The sequence below is a fragment of the Microcebus murinus genome, chromosome 11, assembly GCF_040939455.1.
Source record: "Microcebus murinus isolate Inina chromosome 11, M.murinus_Inina_mat1.0, whole genome shotgun sequence".
Taxonomy (NCBI): Eukaryota; Metazoa; Chordata; class Mammalia; order Primates; family Cheirogaleidae; genus Microcebus; species Microcebus murinus.
The window spans coordinates 53614494-53627826 of NC_134114.1; the positions used below are offsets into that span (position 1 = coordinate 53614494).

A 13333-nucleotide genomic window follows, 5' to 3' on the forward strand; every position below is an offset into this window, starting at 1 on the left:
AATGGAAAGGAACATAAAGGTTTTGTTTAACTTCCTAACCAACCAACAATCCTTTCTACAAAATCCAACAGTTATTTTTGGAATCTCTACATGAATACTCACTTCTCTTCTATTCTAGTTACCTTTAAAAAGTAAATCCTTTTGCATTTTTAGACAGATGACTGAACATAACATGCTTAAGACTAAAAAGAATTATTCAGGTAGGAGCTAACAGAGAAAAATATTAGGTTCTTTTTTTTTTTCAATTTCTCAATCTTTAGTAAAATATTGCTCAAAATTTCAAGCTATGTTAAGGATAAGAAGCACACTAAGATCACTTCCAAAGTGGAGTCAATTAAATACAATTGTACCAATTCAGTGCACCTCTCTGACTTGCATATTAACAGAATCAATGTAAAGGTCTAAAAGTTGTATTTGACTCTGCTGAAATTGGTAGAACAATCTCATTCCCCAAGGGCCTGGGATAGATCCAGACAGGTCACCTGCAATCACCGGCAAGCAATCTTTGCTTACCTAAACTCCCTAAACCAAGACTCTCTAAATGTCCAAGATCCCTTTCACCTCCATAATCCCCCTTACAGCACAAACACGTCATTAATGGGAAGCGTGATATTTCTGGAAGGGATGGAACACAATATGGAATCCCTTGTTTACAAAAAAAAAAGAAACAAATTAGTGGGAGAGTCTTCAACTAAACAGAGAAAAGGTTTAATAAGGAGGGCAACGTGATAATTTTACTTTCTCAAAAGCATTTATTAAATATTTCATCTTCTCCAAATCAGTTCTTTGATGTATATTTCATCTTTATTAAAGAAATGAAACCATTTGTAATGATTTGAATCCTATTTCAAAGGTCAAACTAATTCGAAACCTTTTAGAACCTAAAATCCACAGGTAAAATGTCTTAATTTATGATCACTGGTGCAAGAGGTCAATGTTGCTACTCATATAAGCTATTTCTAAATTCCCCAAAGTGATCCTCATCATAAATTTAAAGAGAGAAGTCCACTATGACAGCTACAAGCTTTCTGTAAAAGATTACTATGTTTTAGCTTTGTTTATACTGGAAGTCTTATCACAAATGGACTTTTCCCAGATGCCTCTCACCATCTCTTTCCCTGCCTCCTTCCCCCCAAAATAAGCAAAAGCAAAAAATGGAAAATTTTAGTCTGGTCCATATTAGTCACTAAAAAAGTCTCTCCTCTTGTAAATACTTCACAGTAGAATAACAAGACATATTAATAGTTTGCAAAGATTACCTGTACACCTACTGTGATGTGCAAAAAAATTACAAAATAAAAACATGGCACACCAAACCCAGATCCACTCTAGCGAATTCCCGCCAGGCCCCGATGTACGTATTATGCAACAGCCACCATTCCAGATTTTAATCCCTGTCTGTGATGCAGTGACAAAATACAAATGGCATGAGTATAATCTACTCGGTACATAAGCAGTACATTCGTGAGGAAACAACCAATTAAAACGAATGACCAAATTCTCAGGAACCTTGAAAATGACAAACTGTGTTAACAGTTCTGAATCACAATTTTTCACAACTTTTCCTTCGGGTAATCTTTTAGCAACATGTCCCTCCTGTCCCAACCCCCTCAAAAATCCTTACACACGTTTTAATTTAGATTTGGAAAAGATCTCCCAAAGGGGGAAGGTGGCCTGCATCAGGTGGTTCGCTCAGAATCTACTCCCACAGATACTGCACCCACACCAATTCCCATAAGCTGAAAAGCAAGTGGGGTGCTTCATCATTTCTCCCCAAGGACAATAACGGGAGTGCACGTATTCCGGACCCCCGAGCCATAAACCACTCAGGGCTTCATTCATCCTTCCATCTCCTGAGGAACAGACCTCTTGGAAAATTGCATAATACACAGCTGAGAACAAAATTAGAACAAAATTGCTACGACCTGAATTCAGAGGAGGGAGAGTCTGTACAATACCTATCCCAAAAGTAGTTAAAGGTAAGGAAGGTGGTCACAGCATCTTTGGAGGCCACCTGCTTGGCTGAACCAAGTCTAAACGCTTAAGGTCTACACCTCACCAGGTCCGCTTTTCACCACGCCAAGGCAGTCGGCGAAAACGCAGAGTCCAGGCGGGGGAAGCGGGAGGGGAGGGGGCTCAGCAAGCAGCTACGGAGCGGAATGCAACCGCAGGCGAGGAAGGAAGAAGGAGGCATTCCCTCACACAAAATGGTGGCGCTGACGCGGAGACCCGCGCACCTGGGGGCGCCTCACGCCCCTGCGGGCCCGCCGGCCGCCGCCAGCTGGCTGCGCGCCCCGGCCCGGCGGGCCTGCGCCAGGCCCGGTCCGCAGGGGCCGCCCACAGCCAGCGGCCCGCGTCGCCAACCGGGGGGCACAGGGCCGAAGCCGGCAGGGCGCTGGGCCGGCGCCGCAACCTCGGCCTCACCCCCGGCTTCCACCCGGGACAGACAGCGCACTCACCTCGGACGCTCCCCGAGAGCCGCCGGCGCCCGGGAAAGGAGGCGGAGCCGCGCGAATGAATGGAGCCGGCGGCTCCTCGCTAGCGACCCGCGGCTGGCTGGTCCCGGGCCGCTCCGCTCGCGGCTGCCTGGGCTGGCGCGGCCGCCTCCCCCTCGGCTCGCACGCCCGGCTCCTCGTCGCGGGTCGGCCGCAGCCCACCGTGCCCTCCGCCGACGTGACGCACTCGCGCCGCAGCGCCTCCAGCCCTCGCAGCCGCGCCGCGCCCGCGCCCACCGCGAATCCCCCCGCCCGCCCGCGCGGCGCGGCCCCTCCTCGGCGCCGGGGACGCCGCCCTGCCGCGCTCCAGGCCCGCCGTCAGGCCCCGCCAGGCAGGTGCGGGCTCGGCCAGCCGGGGGGCGCCGCGCGGCCCCCGCCTCACCACCCGCGCCCCTCTCCCCGCCCCGGCCGCCGTCACCCGGCAGCGCGACACCCCGGCTCACGGCTGTGGCCCAGTATTAAAGAGTGACCTTGGCTTAGATATAAAAATAGATGCGGGTAAGCCGCGGGGGCTACAACGCTGAATTTGCGTGTTCCTTTAATATCAACGTCCGCAGCGCCTCATTTGCACAACCCCGCGGAGTTCTCGCGCCCTGCTCCCGCCCTCCGGAAATGTACCCAGGGTGGGTGCAGCCATCCCGGCCTCCGGACAGGGATGCAGAGGGCGCGGGAAGGACCCCTGGCGTCCGGCCCGCCTCCTCCATCCTAAACCCACTGCCACCTAGGTGCATGCAAGGGACAAGGGGAATCGTGGGGTCCTTTCACAATGTGGAGAAGCCCTACAGCCCGCACTTTCATCTTGAGATGACAAGGAACCACCAAATTCTGCGATGACCTTTCCTCTTTCGGAATCTAACATATACAAACTAACCCTGACCCGGGACCAGGAGGCTCCACCCCCCTTTTCCTCCCTTCCCTTCCAGCCCAACTCATCCGCTTTATGGCCCGGGGGGGCCCCTTTGCTAATTACACTCCCACTGACAAAAAACTTTCAAGCATTTAAAGTATGCTAAATTTTCTTTAAAGTAATGCAAGCTATGGTTTAAATATATTTAATACATGAATTGAGAGACATTATATATAAACTCTGGAAAACAAACTTGCCATCCAAGACCCCAGGCGTTATTTCTAGCTCATCCAGATACATTGGAAATTACTTCTTTCATCCCTGGGAAATATCTAGCAATCGCAATACCAGCGAATTTACTGATGATAAGTAAGATTAAAAAAAAAAAAACTTCATAGGAACATCCAGAGTTGAGGGGGGAAAAATACCTCAGAGAATACTTGTCAATATAGACATATTTAACTTCAATTTTTCTTTAATAGGCTTTGCTGCCTTGAATTGCACATAGGAATCCACCTCACATTTGTTGTTTAATTTGCAATATGAATTAGAACTCTTGAATGTTACACATCAAACATTTACCATTTTTAGAGGAACTTAACTAGATTTAATTGAGCAGGAACTTGAATATTAATAGTTGGGTTCTATCCACAGCCAATCGTGAATAAATGAAGTTATATATAACTTTTAAATATATATTTCTAGAGCTGTATGTAAGCAGAGGTCCCCAAGGTAATCCCAAACAGTTGCCACTTGGGGAAGATACTTCTTTTTTGGCTGCCAGGCTGTCTCCTACAGGTGTTGAAGCCCCAGGCCTTAGAGTACAGCTAGCCAGTGCAACTTGTGTATGTTTGAAATGCCTGAGTGTGATTAGCTTTTAGCTATTGTTTCAGAAGTCTGTGGGTACTTGTACCTGGGAGGCCTGGTTCTCAAATGTCTGGCCACTCTGGTATGAGTCACCCCGCCCCATTAGAAGAGAGGGTCCAATGGCCACCTTCCAGGCAGCTAAAACCAGTCCTCTTCCTGTGGCAAGGATCCAATGTGCTGAGACCTATTCAAGAAGAGCTGTCTACCTGAATGAGGAAAGAAGGACTGGCTTCCATTAGATCGTTTTGGCTTGACTCCCTTTTCTCTAGTTGCGACATGACTTCGTTTTGAGAGTTAAAAAAAAAAAAAAAAAAATCACCGTTTACTTCCGTCTTTGGCTTAGATACATTAAATCTTGCTTATCTTAGTGGGCAAAGAATAACAAAAATGAGTTTTTATCAGATTGGTACATGCTGTAAATTGCTACCAAAATATTTTGAAATATGTTTTGAGGGTTTTGTTGGAACAGTTTTTTAGAAAGTAAAAGGATTATTGCTTTGGTTTTTATAGTTGCATATGCTTGCTTTAATTATATTATTTTGTTATAAGCAGAAGGAACATAAAGAGTTTGTGTTTTTAGTATATGTTTAAAGAGGCGTGGAACCATCTTAAGTCTAAGAAGCTTTTCACAACACTGGATTTTGAGTTTGCTGATACAAATGACCCAAAAAAGAGCCCTTAAATTACACTGGGGAAGAGGAATTCCTCATGGCTAAAATCATGGCTTATGTTACTACTAACAAATTGCCTGGTACTATACTAACTTCTTTGTGGAAAACTGATTCATTTAATCCTCATACCATCCTTCCAGGTACCCACTAATGTTATCCCCAGTATATCTAAGAGGAGTCTGAGGCACACAGAGAAGCTAAGTAATTTGCCCATGGTCACACAGCTAGTAATCAGGAACCAGAATTCTATACCACCTTTAATGTGCACAAAATCCTATGCCATATAATTGGATTTTGCTTTTTAAGCACTGAAACATACCAAATACCCTGTACCTGCATGTTTCAATGATTTCTTATATCTGGAAGTATTTTCCTGGACATGAAGGGAGATTAAATCGTCAGGAAGAAAACTTATAAGACTTATGTATGAAAGAAAACTTATAAAACTTATGTATCCTCTGATACATATTAAGAAAAATTTTATAATGTTAGTTCTGGAAAAGCACATTTTTCTCCATATCTTTTAAGGGTAATTGCTCTCCAAGTTTTTGTTTGTTTTTTCCAGGTTCCAGGGCACAATTAGAAGTTTTATTTGTATTTATTTAGTGAATGGGAAAAATACATTTTCTCAGAAAATATTCATCACCATCTTTGACCCTCCAATCGGACTTAAACAGGTAGAGTTAGACCATTATATAATTCATAATATCACAATGAGAAGGTTTTGATGAATGAGGCAGCCCAGGGACTTATTTGCCAATCAGTTAACTATAATAGTTACTTAATAATGTCAGCCATGGTAATGGAGAAAGAATCTTCTCTGCTGACACTAAAAGAAAAAAAGGGACTCATCCTAGAAAGCTTGATTTCTTCCGATGCCGTATAAAAACACATGTCACAGGAATGCTTTCAGGACTAAAAGCAGTATTTTGACTGAGGTTCCCTTGTCAAATGCTACTAATATCTGCAGATTTCAAATTCCTGAGTGATACTATATAGTGGGGAGAAAAAAAGAACCTGAAAAACAAGAAAAATAACAGGTTTGAGAAGCTCAGTTGCATTTGTTTCTTCTGTTTTGATTTGGTTTAATATAAGGTAAACTTTAAGGATTGAGTATTTGGTAAGTTTTGTTTGAGTTAAAGAGAAACAACATGATACTTTTCATATTACTAAGGAAAAATGACATACACATTAAATCTATAGTACATCACAAGTGACCTACTCAATATCTATTCTCCCCTTTCTTTTGGACAAATTCAGTTTTGTTCAAGGTGGCAATGTGCCCAGCTAAAACTGTTTCCCCCGGCTAGACTTCTCTTGGAGCTGGGATAGCCATATGGTCATTTTGGCCTACGAGACGAAAGCAGAAGATTATTAGGTAATCCAAGAAAGCTTTTGTTTTTCTGATTAAAAAGGACAGACTCCTCTGGGTTCTGGGTGTGGTGGCTCATGCCTATAATCCTAGTACTCTGGGAGGCCAAAGCAGGAGAATGGCTCAAGGTCAGGAGTTCCAGACCAACCTGAGCAAGAGGGAGACCCCATCTCTACTAAAAATAAAGAGAAATTAACTAGACAACTAAAAAAACACAGAGACCAGGCGCGGTGGCTCACACCTGTAATCCTAGCACTCTGGGAGGCTGAGGCGGGAGGATCGCTCAAGGGCAGGAGTTCGAAACCAGCCTGACCAAGAGCAAGACCCCGTCTCTACTATAAATAGAAAGAAATTAATTGGCCAACTAATATATATAGAAAAAATTAGCCGGGCATGGTGGCACATGCCTGTAGTCCCAGCTACTCAGGAGGCTGAGGCAGAAGGATTGCTTGAGCCCAGGAGTTTAAGGTTCCTCTGAGCTAGGCTGATGTCACGGCACTCACTCTAGCCTGGGCAACAAAGTGAGACCCTGTCTCAAAAAAATAAATAAATAAATATAAATTGTAGGGCGGAGGAATTTGTAGGACAGAGGAAGGGCAGAGGAGTTTTTCCAATTGTCGGGAATTTACTTGGGTGGGGCAATGAGCTAACCGCAAACCTTTGCTTCTGGTCATTGCTTGCTTGCTACACTGCTGTAGGGGGAATTATGGGATGAGGTCATTGAAGTACAGGTGACTGGCCCATCAGGCAATAGAGGGCAACCAACCCGCCAATTATTTCAAAAGGCAATAGTGGGCAACCAATCACTTTAAAGGTCAACGCATGATCCATGCGTAGTCGGCGTGTGCGCGGCTTGTGCACCATGGGGATAAAAGGCATGCCGTTGTTCCGGTCGGGGTCCTTGCCTGCGAGAGGGGCCACTGCGTTGGTTCTCTGGGGCTTGGACCCTGGCTAGCCAGAAAATAAACCTCCTCTTGTGTGATTGCATCCTCAACGTCTCTGCTTTTCTGTCCGGTGGGGCTGTGGAGGGTCGGTCCCTAACAAAATAAATAAATATAGAGAAAAATTAGCCGGGCATGGTGGCGCATGCCTGCAGTCCCAGCTACTTGGGAGGCTGGGGCAGAAGGTTTGCTTGAGCCCAGGAGTTTGAGGCTGCTGTGAGCTAGGCTGACGCCATGGCACTCTAGCCCGGGCAGTGGAGCGAGACTGCATCTCAAAAAATAGAATAAAAATAGAAATAAAAAGGATAGACTCAACTCACATATATATTTGCCTTTTGCCAAACATTCATACTTTTCTTTCTTCCTGCCTAGAAGGAAGACTTATGTTTGGCAGCTGGGCAGTCATCTTGGGACCGTGAGCTGACCATGAGAATGAAATTCATTCGTTACTTATTAAGTATGCCTGGAACCAAGAGATAGGAACGTGGGACAATGGTAATACTATGGAGCTGCCGTACCAGTTCTGGGCTGCCTACCTCCAGTCTTCTCTGTCACTTCCCAAACAAATGCAATCCCAACTAATACTCAGATTTTAAAACTGTCTCTCATATAGCTAGGAAAAAAAAGCATCTACACTATACCATATATATACATACCATTCCTTGATTTTGCTATTGTGTGAGGTAACTGTTGTTTTGAGAAATTAGTACTCTCTGTGACTTACCTACCTGGTATTTGATGAAGAAAACACACTCATTCCTGACTATGAAAAGAATATCTCACATTGATTCATATAGTACATTTGATTTTGTAAATTTCACACATGACTTCAGTAAGTCTTTAATGACAAGTGGCTATAGTAGTCTGGAACCAAGTTACTAGTTAAAGTTATCACCATACCAAGTACTTAAAGAATATACAGAAAAGTATAATTATGTTTTTCATTTTTAATTAAAATGACTAGAAGTATCATGATGTAGAGAGGGATCCTAAAATTAGAATATGTAGTCCGTGTTTTATAGATAGCAACCTGGCAATACATATAAAAAGTGATGAAAATGTGAATGTATTACCCATAATACCACTCCTAGAAATTCATCCAAAGGAATATTTTAAGAAGAGGAAAAAAGTTATGTGCATGAAGATGTCACTGAAACATTTCTTAAAACAAAGCCAAAATGTATAAATACCAAGAATGTCTAATAATAGGTATATTGCCATTAATCAAAGAAATGCAAATTTTTCATCTGTATTATTGCAGGCAACAGAGGGCATTTTATAAAATTGCTAATAGCAACTGGCAAGGCTTATTGAAACAGCGACATACTCTATAATAGTTTGGCATGTAAAGTGGAACACCAACCTGGAGGCAACGTATCATGGTCACCACTGTCATTGTTGCTGGATTACATTTATCAAACACTTGTACATGCCAGACATGGAATTAAATGTCATATTTAAGTTATGAAATCCTCACAATATCTTTCTGAAGCTGATACAATTATCCTCATTTCATAGATGAGGAAATTACTGAGGTTTAGAGAGGTGAAGAAATTGATCCAAGGTTGAGGAACAGGAATTTGACCCTTGTTCTTAGTGACTCTTGCCTTTAAAGGCGGTAGACTTGGCTACACTACTTTGATATATATATATATATACTCAGTATACATCCAACTTTTAGAAAATATTTATATTAACACCCTCCCACCCAATATTTATGCATTTCTTAACTCAACAAATGTCTTTTGAAATGTCTGTTATGCCAGGCTCTGTGCTAGACAGCCCCTGTGATGTGATAACGTGATGGGTGGGACAGGCAGAGCCAGCAAGAAGTTGGCCTGTGAAACAAGGGCTCATAGCAGAGCTCGGAGTGTCAGGAAATGAAGCAGGACTGGTTACTCTTTTTAAAAGTCCTGGTCAGACATAGTAAGGAGTGTGGACCTGATCCCAAAGGCAATGGGGAATTTAAGTTTCAGAGTAACAGGACAACATTTACGTATTAACAAAGAAATGACAGTCTGGTCTAGAGGTGACAGTGAGGATGAAGAAAAGTAAATGAATTCTACAACGCAAAAGTGGAAAGTAGAATCAACAGGACCTTGGCAAAATGCGCAATGTACTAGAGAAGACATGTAAGACCACCAGGTTTCTGGCTCAAGCCACTGGATAAATAGTGGTGCTACTTACTGAAATAGGAATCACTGTGGAATAAGGATTTCGGGGGTAAACCATGAGTTCCATTTTATCTGTATTGAGTTTTAAATGCTTGTGAGACATCTGAGTGGGGAATTCTGAAATGATGAGACCTTTAGGACCTCAGGGGAGATAGACTAAAGGTATGTAGATGGGGAGTTATCAGCACAGGGATGATAATTGAAGCCCTGGAATGAGTGAGCTTGCTTAGGAAGAACAGGAAAAAATAGCACAGTCCCAGCCAAAATCTAATAGGGACCACAGAAGGTCCCGAATGGGAAACAGACATGACCAGAGAGACAAGGGCGAGAGTGATATCATAGAAACCAAGAGAAAGAGAGAGTTGAGCTACATGGAATTAAATGCTCCCTTCAGAATTTATTGAAAGGAACTAATTTAAGATGAGCACAGGCCAGGTGCCCTGGCTCACGCCTGTAATGCTAGCACTCTGGGAGGCCGAGGCAGGCAGACCGCTCAAGGTCAGGAGTTCAAAACCAACCTGAGGGCCGGTTGTGGTGGCTCACGCCTGTAATCCTAGCTCTCTGGGAGGCCGAGGCGGGCGGATTGCTCAAGGTCAGGAGTTCGAAACTAGCCTGAACAAGAGCGATATTTTGTCTCTACTATAAATAGAAAGAAATTAATTGGCCAACTAATATATACAGAAAAAATTAGCAGGGCATGGTGGCACATGCCTGTAGTCCCAGCTACTCAGGAGGCTGAGGCAGCAGGATCGCTTGAGCCCAGGAGTTTGAGGTTGCTGTGAGCTAGGCTGATGCCACGGCACTCACTCTAGCCTGGGCAACAAAGTGAGACTCTGTCTCAAAAAAAACCCAAAAAAACAAAAAAACAACCTGAGCAAGAGTGAGACCCTGTCTGTACTGAAAATAGAAAGAAATTAATTGGACAACTAACAATATAGAAAAAAAAAATTAGCCGGGCATGGTGGCGCATACCTGTAGTCCCAGCTACTCAGGAGGCTGAGGCAGAAGGATTGCTTGAGCCTGTAGGGCAGAGGAATTTGTAGGCCAGAGGAAGGGCAGAGGAATTCTTCCAATTGTCGGGAATTTACTTGGGTGGGGCAATGAGCTAACCGCAAACCTTTGCTTCTGGTCATTGCTTGCTTGCTACACCGCTGTATGGGGAATTATGGGATGAGGTCATTGAAGCACGGGCGACTGGCCCATCAGGCAATAGAGGGCAACCAACCCGCCAATTATTTCAAAAGGCAATAGTGGGTAACCAATCATTTTAAAGGTCAACGCATGATCCATGCGTAGTCGGCTTGTGCGCAGCTTGTGCACCATGGGGATAAAAGGCATGCCGTTGTTCCGGTCGGGGTCCTTGCCTGCGAGAGTGGCCACTGCGTTGGTGCTCTGGGGCTTGGACCCTGGCTAGCCAGAAAATAAACCTCCTCTTGTGTGATTGCATCCTCGATGTCTCTGCTTTTCTGTCCGGTGGGGCTGTGGAAGGTCGGTCCCTAACAGAGCCCAGGGAATTTGAGGTTGCTGTGAGCTAGGCTGAAACCACGGCACTCTAGCCCAGGCGACAGAGTGAGACTCTGTCTCGGAAAAAAGAAAAAAAGATGAGCACAAAAATTTGCCTACAAGACTATTTCAATATTGTCTGTAATGGAAAAACATTGGTGGTGAGGAAAGGGAGGGGAACTCAAAAATAAGATAGTCATTAAATAAATATAGTACGTCCATACAGTGGAATGTTGTATAGTCTTTAAATCACATTTCTGAAGGACATTTAATGAAATAGGAAAATTTTAAGTAGAAAATTTTAAGGCATCAGTTTAAAAGTTATGATCCCTTGGCAGGTCGCGGTGGCTCACGCCTGTAATCCTAGCACTCTGGGAGGCCTAGGTAGGAGGATCGCTCAAGGGCAGGAGTTCGAAACCAGCCTGACCAAGAGCAAGACCCCATCTCTACTGCAAATAGAAAGAAATTAATTGGCCAACTAATATATATAGAAAAAATTAGCCAGGCATGGTGGTGCATGCCTGTAGTCCCAGCTACTCGGGAGGCTGAGGCAGCAGGATGGTTTGAGCCCAGGAGTTTGAGGTTGCTGTGTGTGAGCTAGGTTGACGCCATGGCACTCACTCTAGCCTGGGCAACAAAGTGAGACTCTGTCTCAAAATTAATAAATAAATGCTCTGAGATAGAGATGTCAGGGGCCTATGTCCAGGTGTTGGCTGGAACAAATTCTTTTGGCAGCCTTGAAATTTTTCAGACTGGAACTCAAGGAGGGTTGGGTCTTTCCAGGGACATGGCCTCAGTTTGCTAGAAGCAGGGGTTTGGATGGAGACATTTGTGCCAAGGGTTTTTGCAGTTCTCAGAGCTGCAGTGTCCAAGATCAAGAAGTGGGGACAAATCCAGAACAGGTCCTTTTCCTGCACAATTGGGTAAAGGCTTCTGCCCTGTTAGTCATGGAATAAACGAGTCCCTGGACTTTCATCCTGGCCCAGTGCCCCTGCAGAGTCAACTTATGAAGGGGGATCCAAAGAACGCATGCCATATCATATCATCCTTGTCCTTTGGCCGCCATACACTGTGGGGCCTTGCACAAGATCACACACCAAAAGAGGCACAAGAAAAGGATGAAGTCCTGCTCTGGCTCTACGTGCCAACCCAAGCACGATAACTCTAAGCTTCATCACCCAGAGGGAGGGGCACCTTTTTCTAATTTGTCTACCCTGAGAGAGTACCTTTTTCTAATCAGAACAAACTGTCCTATGGTAAAGTGACCCTAACCATATTAGGTTAGGGATCTTTGACACTGGAAAGCAGATGCAAAGTAATTTGGGATCATCTTGGAGCCCTATAACAAGACATCACTCATTATGATTAGGAATTAATTTCGCACATTATTTTGATTTCTAGTGGCATATTCCACATTTTGAGGACATTATTATGCACACTTGATTAACCAAAATGTATATAGTACTTACCCCTGGAAGTATTTACTAAGGTTAAAGAGGTATTATTAATATAATCCACATCCCCGACCAATTCAGCCGCCTACCCACCCCTCTGATTCTCCCCCCACCCCACCCCAACCAGCTTCATTTATTTTTATTTTTTTTTTTATCTTTTTTTTTTTTATTTTGTAGTACAGAGGGATGGAACAGCTTCATTTATTGATTTAGAAAAATATTACAGGCCGGGCGTGGTGGCTCACGCCTGTAATCCTAGCACTTTGGGAGGCCTAGGCGGGCGGATTGCTCAAGGTCAGGAGTTCGAAACCAGCCTGAGCAAGACCCCGTCTCTACCAAAAATAGAAATAAATTAATTGACCAACTAAAAAAATATATATACAAAAAATTAGCCGGGCATGGTGGCGCATGCCTGTAGTCCCAGCTACTCGGGAGGCTGAGGCAGTAGGATCGCTGAGCCCCGGAGATTGAGGTTGCTGTGAGCCAGGCTGACGCCATGGCACTCACTCTAGCCTAGGCAACAAAGTGAGACTCTGTCTCAAAAAAAAAAAAAAAAAAAAAAAGAAAAGAAAAATATTACAAAGCAGAAGGCAGGGCAGGATTACTGCTTGGATTTCTTTATGGCAGTTTAGTTACCTAAACAAGGAATTTGATTAATAGCTGAGTTCTGTCCTATAGATAATACTGGAACTAAAAATGCTTTCAAAATATAAATTTGTGTATGGAATCAATAGATGTTGTAATCAAGAAAAACATAAAGCAAAGACTCTTTTACTCTAACTTCAAAAACAAAAATCAAACAAACAAAAACCTATGAAACTCTGAGTACTACAGCTCAACTAGGATGACTAGGAAAAAAAAAGATCAAGCAAAATGTTTGAATTCTTTTATATTGGAAAAGAGCCAAAAGGAGAGACAGGAACAGAGATGAACTTTTAACGCAAACAAAGGCACATCCCACTGGGAAAGGCATGGCCTGCCAAGGCTTAGAAAGGAGACCATCTTTTGC

The 13333-nt window shown here is 43.8% G+C and overlaps 1 protein-coding gene across 3 annotated transcripts in view; it reads right to left on the reverse strand.

Moving 5' to 3' along the window:
• FAM169A (family with sequence similarity 169 member A) overlaps positions 1 to 2586 on the reverse strand; it is a 74544-nt gene extending 71958 nt beyond the window's left edge. For all 3 annotated transcript variants that reach the window (XM_020290103.2, XM_012783610.2, XM_076008109.1), the window contains exon 1: positions 2460 to 2586. The gene's annotated coding sequence lies outside the window, so the exon portion shown is untranslated. The remainder of the gene's footprint in view (positions 1 to 2459) is intronic.
• Positions 2587 to 13333: the final 10747 nt, after the last annotated feature.